This window comes from Notechis scutatus, chromosome 3 (assembly GCF_049901735.1).
Source record: "Notechis scutatus isolate UNSWTSFEM ecotype Mainland chromosome 3, rNotScu1.2, whole genome shotgun sequence".
Classification (NCBI taxonomy): domain Eukaryota; kingdom Metazoa; phylum Chordata; class Lepidosauria; order Squamata; family Elapidae; genus Notechis; species Notechis scutatus.
The window spans coordinates 105518195-105531056 of NC_142011.1; the positions used below are offsets into that span (position 1 = coordinate 105518195).

Genomic DNA, 12862 nt, shown 5'->3' on the forward strand with positions numbered 1-12862 from the left:
ATTTGACCAGGATAAATTTAGAGCTGAGGATTTTTAATCCTCATTTAGAGCTGAGGATTTTTAATCCTCATTTAGAGCTGAGGATTTTTAACAGTTTTGGACCAATGTAGTATGTCAAACTGTTTCTAGTGTTAGATAGATCTAGTTTCTTTCCATTTTGGATAAGTGGGCTGGATAAGATATTGATGGACATCTTGACTCTACAGGAGCAGTAGTCGGCATTGCAGATATGGAAGTACATAGAAGACAGGACATGACACTAGAACTGTGCAATATGATAGTAAATGCAGTGGTCCTTAAAACTTTGTAAATTGAATTTTCATTATTTCTACATGCAGAAACGTACAACCATAATGGAACCTACTGATCATAGTCATATGTAGTGACAGTCAAAATGTGATCTGATTTTTTGCAGTGGTCATTAAATGAATGCCATGATTATGAAGTGAATCAATGGTCCACAGTAGTTAGGTTTTGCTGAAAGCCAGAATTAATGTTGGTTTTGGGGGAAAAAACTGTTGTAAAGCACTGCCATGTAACTGCGGGACTCTACTAACTGCTGTAAATGTCTGCCTGGGGAGGGAGCTGACAGAACTTTGGGACTAGGTCTTAAATAACACGAGAGATCTGTGGTAACTTTTAACAGTCGTTAAGCAACAGTCATAAGTCAGGAACTACCTGTAAATATGGCTGAAAAATGTGATCTACACAAGACTAAAAATTAGATAAAGAGAACTCTATAAATATGACTGAAAATGTGATCTGTTCTTTACACAAGATTAAAATTAGATAAAGAGAACCGATTTAAACAAATGAATTAAAAAAGACCTGTTCATTTATTTATTGACAAAAATGAACCAAACCACAGACTTAAAAACAACATGAGAAATTTACAATTTAAAACAATTTAATATAAACAGAAATTTAAAATTCAATAAATGTTGGAGCAGAAAGAACTTTGTGCCAAAGCAACAGCTTAACAATGAAGCTCATTAAAAACGTTTGGGAGGTGCAGGGTGGACATTTCTCATTTTTAACTACCAGTTTTTCCGTTATACCATAGCTGCAAGGGGAAGACAACTACGGCTAATAAGAACTGCTAGCTTCCAGATTTAAGAAGTTTAAAGACTATTAAGGATATAAAGGAATGAAAATTAAGGATCTGTTTTGCCGTCTCTTGATTTTACAGTATTATACAGGTAGTCCTCGACTTACAACCATTTGTTTAATGACCATTCAAAGATACAACAGCACAAAAAACTGACTTATGACCAATTCTCACACTTTTAATCACTGCAGCATCTCCATGGTCACATGATCAAAATTTGGGTGCTTGGCAACCGGCATATAGTTACAACAGTTGCAACATCTGGGTATCATGTGATCAACGTTTGCAGCCTTCCCAGTTGGTTTCGGACAAGCAAAGTTAATGGGGCAAAACAAATTTGCTTAACAACCACATGATTCACTTAACAACTGCAGTGATTCACTTAACAATCCTGGCATGATTCACTTAACAGCTGTTTTGTTTAGCAATGGATATGTTAGGCTCAATTGTGGTCGTAAGTCAAGGACTATGTGTATTATCAACTTTCGAAAATGTTTTTATACACATATATATTGCACAATAATCTCTATTCTGAAGGAAGAATAATTCCAAAATATTCAACATAAATATACTATTAAACTCATAGCAAATAATTCTTTTAAGACTGGGAAAGTCTGATTATATGCAAAGTTCAAAATAAAAATATCTCCCATTAATGATATCTCCTGCATCTTGAACTCTTGGCAGTTCAGGGAGCTAATTTAGCATATTTTTCTTAAGTTTTTTAAAAATCTGTAATGTTTGATACAGGGGAGGAAGCTATGATTCCAACACCTCCAAAGGTGTTGAAAGTTACAAGGTATGTGTTTGGTGAAAGAATGACGCTAGTGGGGATAAAGTAAAAAGGTATTTTTGCTTTCTGAGACATAGTTCTAAGACATAAAATAGTTTTTCAATTGTTTATTGCAAAAAGACAAAAGAAATTGGCATTAACATTGACAACTTGCTAACAATGTAGCTTGAGCATTATGGTTGCCCTTGCATCTTGAAATGTTGCGATCAAACACGAAAGAAACAAACATGAAGCTGTTTTTAATAAGGGAAAGAATATGGAGCACATCTAAATGTCTGGATGTGAATCCTATATCCAAGCTCTCTGGTTCAAGAATAAAAGAATTTAATCAATCAGCACTAATAATAGAATAAATTAATAAAAAAGATGTTATACAGATAATCCTAGATTAACTACAGTAACTGGGATTGGTTTTCCCATTACTGATCTATTCTTGTAAAGTGTGTAAAGCATGCAGTTTTAAATCAGTCCAAAAGAAGGTGGCACAAAAGGCTCAGCTGGTACCCTACGGGCAGGTAGGGCCAGGTGGCAGGGGCAGCTAGAATCAGCAGATAATGGGCAGCCAAAAGGGGAGATATTGGGGAAAGATAGGCAGATGGTGGGATTCAATAAGAAGCACCCCTTTATTTTATTGAAGCTTGGGACTGGAAGGTACCAAGCTAGGAACTACTTGAATTGGGATGGGTCCTTACCTCATGGCCAGTAGGATTTGGTTAATGACAGCAACGAGGACTGCTGAGATTACCATCACTAAGGGATATGGAATAAGAATCTATTAATATAGCTTTAAAATAAAGCAGAATTCGTTCATCTAGTAGTGTTGGCTATCTGGTTAATCTGGGAGGGCTGACGCCAAACTTCCCACAGCTAATTTTAATTCCTTGATCCACTAACTCAGGTTCCCTTCTTAGTTTCTTTCTCTGGGGGCTCCTACCTCTTTTGTTTGTTTCCTGGGCAGCCTTTCTTCAACTTGTTTCTCAAGGTCATCACACATTGCATTATATCTGGTGTGTGAACAGAGGTCCTGAGTGGGATTTAAGAGAAGCTCTGGCTGCGCTGGTGCAAAAGAAGACCCTGGGTGGGGCACAAATGGAGGCCCTGGGTGGGGTCTGAGAGAAGTGAGATGGCAATAGGCAGGGGCAAGGTGGTAAGGGCAGCTGGTGGCAGCAGATTTGGCCCTTTTGAGTGGAGCTGTTTTTAATGGTTTTCTTAGCCTGAAAGAATTCAAGAAAACGTATAGACCTAAAGAAAAGCCATAAGAAGAACATTTTTTAATTTTATTTATTTGTATTTACATCCCACCTTTATTATTTTAAAAATAATGCAAGGGACAAACATACCTAATAACTCTTTCCTCCTCCTAGTTTCCCCAGAACAAATCTGTAAGACGAGTTGGACTGAGAGAGGGTAACTGGCCCCAAATCATCCATCTGGCTTTCATTGCTAAGGCAGGATTAGAACTCATGAATTCCTGCTTTCTAGCCTGGTGCCTTAATCACTAGACCAAACCGGCCCTCTGTTAAGATGATTTGGGACTGCAAACATTGGAATTAATCCAACAAAATGGGTGGAATTTGTCCAAATAGGAAATACTGGAATTCTACCCATTGATCAAATTCTCAACTTGATCTTCTTTTGGGTAAACTTAAGCCATAAAATCACATTGGATATAATCCTTGGGCACATACAGTGCTCTTTTAAATTTACTTTGCATCACTTCCATTGACCTATAGATAGGGACTATCCAGGAATCAAAGTAGCTGAGCCGGAAATTTAGCTGTGAATACTTTGAAAATTACAGGGATACATTCTCCACCTTTAACATAAAAAAAACAAAAAAAAACTATTTGAGCTTTTACCAAAGAATCACCCCCTGACCTCATGACACCTAGATCAGGAGTGTCAAACTCACGTCAACACTTGACGTATTGGGACTTTTTTCCTCTTTGCTAAACTGGGCAGGGGCAAGATGTGACACATTTGGCCCGCGAGTTTGACACCCCTGACCTAGATGATCAAAATGGATAGGCTCACATTGAAACAATGTTCATTAGATCACCAAGCTTCATACCAAACCATTAAGCAAAGAATCTGTCCTTGCCTCATTCGTTTTTTGGGGTATAACAGCGGAATGTAATTAATTCATAATACATAATTCAGGGACTAAATCTAGAAGGTTCACAAAACATCAATGTTTTGATACTGCACATCAAGTTGTTCCTCTTCATTCTACTTTACTTTAAATATCCTGCTTTGTACTTTAGTTTTATAAATGTTTTAATATAACAATCTATTTTTTTGCTAAGCTGTGAGAAAAGTATGACCATATTCACTTAGTTAAAGAGAATGAAAAAATGCATCTCAAATGCATTTTGAAAAAGGTTGAGCAACCTTGCTGTATTGGAGGCATCAAACTTTGGAGACAAAAAGCATGTGCTTAAGTATTCCTAAAGGAGGATGTAAAAGTTTCTGGCATTCATATAAACTGGTATTCATATAAACAGGGGAAAAATGTACTGCAAATACTAAACCTGATCAATATTACAATATTTTAAATTTAAGTTCTGTGTAGAAGGCCTGGACTCCTAAAGACTACTAAAAGTATATTAATCGATTAATTCTGCTTTTCATATTTTCATTCTAATACATAAAGAAAAAAATCTATTAAGCCCTTTTCTCTTCTTTCTGTTATTTTTCTCTCTCCAGAAATGTTGATTAGTTCTTTGAATTTAACTAACTGAATGCCAAAACAAGACTGCTTTCCAAAGGATTTTTGGTACTATTTTTAAAAGAATTTCACTTAGAGCTTCTATCTATAGGATACTAGGCAAGTTCTTGTTTTATGCTATAATTTCATCTCACTTATTTTGCAATAACAAGTTTGTATTAAAATGTTTTGCACTCATGCTTTGAAGTATCTTTTGGTTATTAATTTTGAGCATACTAGTTGTGCTTTCAAAAGTAAGAAACAAGTTTCTGTATTAAATAAAAACACTAAATCTAGTGTGAAGTGATGTAGAGCTAATCTTGAGAATGCAGAAGAATAAGTGGGACTTTGTGAAAAGAACCCTGAGAAGAATGTGAGAAATAACTAATATAACGTTGTGGATTGGCAATATGGAAAATCATTGTATTCTGAGGATTATAGTGACATATTTTGTCCTTCATATTGAGCAAATTCTAGAAGTTTAGACTTAATTCTCAGCTAACCTGTTTGCTTTTTTCTCTTGCTTGCTGAATAGAGAGATGGGGGAGGGGAGGATCTTCACAGAGCTGCAAAACTTTCCTTATCTGGAAAGTTCTCAGATTTTTGTTCCCATCCCAGATCAGTCAAGGTCAGATCCTGCAGCCTTGTGACCACAGAAGGAGAGCCCTGGAGACTTTTTAATATAAACCCTGAAATTGCCTTTGAACTACTGCACAGGCTTGAGTGTTCATTGCTGTGTATCCAGGGCTTTTGGAATGTCTCTGCTACTGTCAAAAGAGGGCTCTGGGGCAGCTGAAGGGAGAGCATCCTGCTTGAAGTGTTATGTTTTTATATTTCTGATAATATCTACCTGCTAAAGTTATTAATACAATTTAAAATCTCTGTACTTTTGTTCATTACCTCTGGATCCTCAAATAACCAATTGTCTGGCCACTGCTTAACACTTGGCAAAACACCGTACTTTGATGTTAGTTACCTCTGCTATGTCTGTGTCTTGATCTTGCTTACCTCAAATGGCTAACATCTTCTAATAAACGTTATACCCTTTATATACTCATGAATAGCTATTGATTCTTCAGGTAATAGTATCCAATTTTCATCAACATTTAAAGGCAGTATTCAGTGGGAAACGTCTATTTCATAATGTAACCTCTCTCACATTTATATGGCGATTTGCAACCAGGAAATTCAAATAAGAAGTTTAAATGTCTGCACTGAGAGCTAAATTCTAAAAAGTATTGTTAGAAAACAATAATGTACTATTAAAAGACATAAATGAAAAGGAGATCACATCACCAATAATATGCACTGCTGTACAGGTGGCCCCTTAGCTAACAACCACTTCTTCAGGGACTATTCTAACTAATGACAGCATTGAAAGAATGATACTTGTGATCATTCTTGAAAGGTTCCAACTATTGCAGCACACTAGCAGTCACAAAATTGTGATCTGGCACTCAGACAACTGATCGTTGCAATGTCCTGCAATCACTGATTGAGATTTGTGGCCTTCCTTGCAGGTTTCCCACAAAGTCAATGGGGAAACTGGCAGGAAGTCAGAAGTCCCAGTAATGTAAGATCCTCACTTAATCACCAATGGTAATTTGTTTCACAATGGTAAACTGATATTGGAACTGCTGTGGTTAAGCAGCATGGTCACATATCATCACATTTTACACCTGTATTGCTTAGCCACAAAAATTCTGATCTGCATTACCATGTTATGTGAGGGCAAAAACAATTTAAATATGCTCAATATATAAATATATTTCATGAAAGGTGTTTTATTTTTTTTAAAAAAAAACCGCGCCTAGAATTGGGCTCTTTTCTGTTTGAAGCTTATAATGTCTAATAGGAGAGTTGGGGTAAAAAGGGAAACCTCTTTCATTTCATATACTGTATGCATACACATTACTCATTCTGGCTATAGATTAGGAAAGTTAAACAGTGTTGTGCAATTTCTTTCTTTTTCTTTCTTTCTTTTGTCAACATTTCTAACTAAAGATCTGCCTTATTTAATAAATATCATCTCTGTGAAATCTGAGGAAATAAACCTCTCTGAGAAGGTGAAAGTCTAATAAAATCAAGGTTACACAGGAAATAAAGATTTGGAATTTATACTGGACTGGAACAATATGATAACCAAGATAGAACCAGAGGAAAAGAAAGCTATCAATGGAGAAAAAACTAGACCATTAAAGAGTTATTTTAGATTTCAAGCAAGCCTAAGCACTCTATAAGTAAGATCTATCACGTCTTACTTTCAACTACCAATGAATGTAGTGATTTATCAAAATTCATGATTTGCTTGTTATACTAAAGATCAAAAGTCATAAATTTTGATAAAAATGTTATGTTTCAAAATAGATCCCAATTTTTGCAATGAGTGCATCATGTTAATACTGAAGGCATAATACAATTTTCTTTCCAATTCTATGAAATTATGGCAGTATAAAGCACATTATTTTGTCGCCAGCTCTTATCATACATGTTTTATGAAATCAGCGAGCAGAGGAAACAAGTGGAGAAATCAAAAGAAGCACTAAACAAAGTAAGCCTGTTTATTACATAAGTTGTCATAATAGTGATACAGAATAGGAGAAAACAATAAAATTTGAGTGCTTAGTAATCCTGACCAGGTTGGCTCAGGAGATATATATTAACTAAGAATTAGTTTGGGCTTGTGAAAATAATAAATTTGTTGAATCAAAACCAGGACCAATTAAACATTTCAGAAATACAAGTGATTATCATATCAAATTTGATATCATCAAAATGATTATAATGGCCATCATATCTCAATGAGAAGCTTGTTCCTGATAACCTGACCTGTGATGATCTTATTACCTAAATTATATGAACAGGATGGCCAGATTCCATTTCCTGAGCACAAATCCTGCATGACTTTATATCAATCTCAATTCTTTGAATTGTACTCAGAAGTCTACAGACAACTATTGCAGTGGCCATAATGTAAATTCAAGTATTTTCATAAAACTGGTTAGGTACAACCAGATTCCTATTGTTTACCGCTATAGACTAATCTAGTTCTCCCTCTTACATAATTCAATATACTTTGTATATTGCATATTTACCCTGTAGATAAGAAAATGCTACAGAAATGCTAATATAAAGCTAGTGAGAAACATTTGCTATTCAGTCATGGTTTGTACATAGCACTGAATTTCAAAGATTCTGAGCAATTTACAGTATAGTCAATAAGATAAATAAAAGTGATACAGAACACTAGAAATCATTTTTTCTCTATGGAAAAAAGATGCCTATAAATGCATATAGAAAAAACGTTACAAAAAATGAGAACAAGAGAAAAAAATGCTGCATAAGATGTATTTAAAGTAAAATATAGCTTTTATGAATAGAATGCAATAATTAAACTTCAAAGAGGCAGAAGTGTGATTTTGATGAAGAGTAAAAAAATGCTAATTAGTTACTAAATAAGGAACCTACAATAGAATGGAACAGATCTGATTTGGAATGAAAGTGAATCGATGGAATGCTGGAAGAAATTTTGGAGCTTTCTATTATATCAATTGTTAATATGTTTAATACTAGTTTCAAAGAAAAAAAAAAGAAAAATCCTAAATGCTGTGAAAATGTTTTTGTTAAATTATCAAAGACCAAAGAACAGCAAAACTGCAATATAAACCAAGAAAAAATAACACATTAGGAAAATGGAATTGACAAACGATAAAACACTAATAATATTATACATAGTAAAAATGTTAAAAATGGAAAAGTGGCAAATGTAGATAGTAAAATTGGAGATATGCTAATATGTGAACATGGTTTGTTCAGGGAGTAGCTGGGCAATTGTTTAACATGTGTATGAAGACTGCAATTTTTTTAGCATAAATTTGAAAGAGAATAAAAAATAATGAGAAAAAATTGGGAAGAACAAAATTATTATGCTTTATCCAAGATAGGATGCTTTCCAAACATGTAGTTTATAATTTTTATAATCCCTTATTGCTGACTCATTTGGGTGGAATTTACAAAAAATACAATTTAAGTGTCTAGAAAAGTCAGGTGTTATTTACCCACTAAGTACAACTGTTCAATGAAGGAATACAAATTAAAGAAAAAACTGATAATCCACATTCTAGTGAAGAGGAGCTCACCATTATTTTGCATTAATATAAATGTGAAATTCTTGGTGCTCTCCAAGTTTGGTTGCTTGCTTGTAGATGTTTTCATTATCCACTGATAACATAATCTATGTAAGCAAAGAATCAAGCTTAGAGAGTATAAAGAACTTTATTGGCCAATCATGGAATAGAATGAATATAAAATGCTTCTTTAAGACTGGAGTATTCTTTCCCTTTGGTGATAAAATGTTGATATTTTATTGAAAGAGAATATTTTGTGGACAAATAGCATTACATCCATTCAGGGCAACTGACATCAAATATCAATAAAGAATAATATTTGTTTCTCAGGGTTGAAATGAGGGATTCTTGGTGCTCTCTGACCTCTAACATCAAATATGCCTGAGGGAGGGCGTCAAACACTTTGTATGTAAAAAGTCCCTGTGCACCTTCGAGAAAATCCACCGACCTCGAATGCCTTTTTAAATCTCCTGCTCATTTCCTTTGACCATTAGTTGGTCAGATTTTTGTAGAAAGCTTTTAAGCTTGCAATAAATCTTTATACTCATTTGAACTGCCTGAATTTCCTGATTTCCCTGGTGTTTGACACCTACCTGATTTATTCCCCAATTTGCAGGAATTAACAGATTCACTTTATCACAATGTTTTTTGACTTCCCAATCTTGCAACAATACTCCTGGAAGTCTACTTCTTCCATCTGCTAAGGTATCAATGAATTATATTATAACTGACTCTAAAACATCAGCAACTACCCACATTTACAATACACCATGTCTTCAGAGTGGGAGAACATTTGGCTCTCATTTAAAAGGCAAAAGGACTTAGAAATACTGGCAGTTCTTGGACTTTGGTTAAATATATTTATTTATTCTATATATATAAAAGCGAAATACCACTCATGCATCATCACAGAATCTCCAAAACTGTACGCCTACAAACTTGAAATTTGGTATGTTAAGTTCCTCTTGGCTTCTAGGTGCTCACTAAGAAAGGATTTTTCGAATGATCATCAGAGCATTAGTATTTGGTATATTATTATTAACACGCTCTGATACTAAGGAGTTCTACTCCCCCTCCCCATCTGAAAAGAAATCAGTTCCAAATGCAAAACGCAAGCAGAGGAGAGGAGTTTCAGTTTTAGTTTCAGAGCACTAAGCAGCTTTAGTACAGAACAGTTAAGCTAAGCCACATCCAGGTTCCTTGCTGTCTCCTTCTTGCTCAAACAGCAAATACTGTTTCAGTTTCCAAACATCCCTCAACTCTCTCACACACTGCTAGGACACTTAGCCAGATGAATACTGATGGATGCTGGTAGGTAGAGGCAGAATTTCCCCCCCTTATTTTCCTCCCCAAAGCTAAGCCCAACCACATAGTTTCATAACGAAGCATGTGTATCTAGCTTTTATATATATTTTATATATATATAAAACATAAAACAGACCATGATTTGGTCTAAACATTTTAAGAACCCATTAACCACTGGGTAGCACAATGTTTTATAATACTGGTGTGATAAACCCTAATAGTTACTCTATAACTGGGTTCTCATAGCATGCTAAACCAAGGTATAGCTATATGCAGCCTGCTACACCTTTGTGTTCCCCCAAAAACCTTCCTGAAGTATATACTTCTCTTCTGCCTACTGCTTTCCCTTTCCCTTGGTTTTTGCAGAGCATTTTCCTTCTAGAATCCTATTTTCCCCTCCCATCTGCAGGTCTATTTTTTTCATTGCCTACCTAATACTTTGATGTTTCTTGTGGAATTTTCCACTCTTGTATCTTTGTGTATTTCTTTCCTCTTTCTGACTTTCCATATTTTTTATTGTCTGATTTTTCAGTTGGTTCCCATGTTTTCATTATATACAAAATTATACTTTTCTCCTTCCTATCCATTCTGGGTTTCTTCTCGCTATAGATTCAAATTGCTTTACTTCTCCCCCTTTTCTTGTTTTAAACCACTCCACATATTTTTTCCTATTACAAGAGCTATCCTTGTCCCTCTTTTCCCAATCTTTTTTCTGCCATCTCTCTCCTCAGCACTGAGGAGCCCTTGCTTCCTCAATGTATAATCTCAGTCCCATGTCATCATCTACTGGAGGCCAAACAAACTACAGCATTTTATTTTTTTTACTTTGCAAAAGGAGTGAAGATGGAGAGCGGTCTAACAGTATTTATATATTGAAAACAAAACAATTATATACAGCATGTTTAAAAAATACAAATATCCCTTCTCACTTTGGAAGTGCAACTCTCAAGAAGTCACGAAGCATTTAACGTGTTATTTGAACCAAGACAAATTGCATACTCTTTAATTAGGACAAATTGGGGTTAGTTTGTTCTGTTTATTTTATTAAGGCAACAAGTGAGCAAGTTGTGTATATTTATGAAATTAGAGTATCTCAATACCCAATTTGTATTAAATACACACTAGTGTGTGGGACAAAACCAACCTGTGATTGGAAGATTGGAGCGAAAGTAAAATTAGAGGCTTCCCTTTTCTGGACATAACAGATGAGGTTTCCAGCCCTAATAGAAATTTTGGCTCATAATATGATGGAATTCGAGAAGAGTGAAAAATAAAAACATCAGCAGAACCACCTGAAATACCAGGTGACATAGGACCCACACTAATTAAAAGGTTGCAAGTTATCTCAAGCTTAGAAAACCAGGACCCTATGTTAACCCATCAAGACCTAAAGGCTTCTAAACATGTGAATTCATATATTTACATATAGATAAATAGCAGAATACTCCTGCGGCAAAACGATGCATCTAATGGGGCAGTTCTAGAAGTAGCAGTAGCAGTAAAAGAGGGAGGCGGGGGGGAAAGGCGGTGGAGTGTGTGGCCTCTCTAAAGTGGACAGGGTGTGCCTGAGAAGACCACGAAGCAAAACTTGTGCTTTAAACACAACACACGTCCCAAACAGTCACAGGTGCAAGAGACAGAAATAGGTGTGTCACAAAGTAGAGAGCACAAATTAGGAACGCACGGTTTTGCTGGTAATCTTAAGTGAAAGCGTATCAGACAAGCAAGCATCTGGCTTTTTTAAACACTATCAGCATAAAGAAAGGCTTGTTGCATGCCTCAGGGTAAAAATCAAGGCTTCCCCGTTGCGGTCTGGACCCGAGGTCGCATCTTCTGGAACTCAACAGAGTTCATTCATGTCAAGCCTAGAAACTCAACGGCCCTAAAAGCGTTTCTGAAGATTATTCCCCGCCCCCAACGGTATGAAAGCGGGCACTCCTTGGTCTGGAAGGCGTTAAACGGAGAAGCCGCGTCTGGGCAGCCGGGAACGACGTCGCGGGCGGCTGAGAGAAGCGCCCTCTTTCCCACCGACCCCCGCCTAACCCGGGAAGCGAGCCGAAACATGCCGGCTGCAGAAGTGTAAAAGCCCGGGGCGGGCGGGGAAGAAAGCGAAGCACCGAGCGGCGCCTCAGCCTTCCTCGGGGATCCCGACCAGCGCCAAAGGGCCTTGCGGAGCCTCTCGCCCAGCCGGCAAAAGCAGACGCTCGACCACCCGCCAAAGCCCCCAAGCCCCCACCTCTTGCCCGCGGCTCCTTCGCTCACCTGCCGAATAAGGAAGGGCGAGCGGGAGCCGGAGAAGAGGCAGCAAAAAGGCAGCAACGGTTGGGCCAATCGCCGTCCGGCTCCCGACTTTCCTCCGACGCTTCGGCTGCTCTCATTCAGCACCGGGAGCAGCTTAACGGAGGGAGGGGAGGAATCTCTCCCTCCACACACACACACACACACACGCGCGCGCGCCGCTCAGGACGGCAAAGGGGAGAAAAGGCAAGAAGGAAGGGCGCATGCGCCCACCATTCCCTTCTCCTGGAATTCGGCTTGCTGGGAGAAAAAAAGTGCGCAGGCGCCAACCGCTCGAGCTCCAATGCGAGTCAAGATAGGCCTAAATTCGAAGGTGAGAACGCGTGAGCGCCTTTGACCGCATTGCGGGGGGCAGGGCTCGATTGCCCATCGCTGAGACTTCCCTCTTGCCCACGCGCTGCTTCCCCACGCCCTTAATCCCCCTCCCCCGTGGTTTGAAGAGGGGGTTAACGGCAAAGTCAAGTCGTTCTCGCTAGAGTTGGTCCCGCTCGAGGGGAAAACGCTCCAAATGAGAGGGGAGAGGG

General features: G+C 37.4%; 1 protein-coding gene across 4 annotated transcripts in view; it reads right to left on the bottom strand.

Moving 5' to 3' along the window:
• Positions 1 to 12578, bottom strand: part of RALGPS2 (Ral GEF with PH domain and SH3 binding motif 2) — a 94188-nt gene extending 81610 nt beyond the window's left edge. The window contains exon 1 of one of the 4 annotated variants that reach the window (XM_087960896.1): positions 12303 to 12578. The gene's annotated coding sequence lies outside the window, so the exon portion shown is untranslated. The remainder of the gene's footprint in view (positions 1 to 12302) is intronic. The other 3 variants (XM_087960900.1, XM_087960899.1, XM_087960897.1) reach the window with 3 other exon arrangements.
• Between the last annotated feature and the right edge of the window lie 284 nt (positions 12579 to 12862).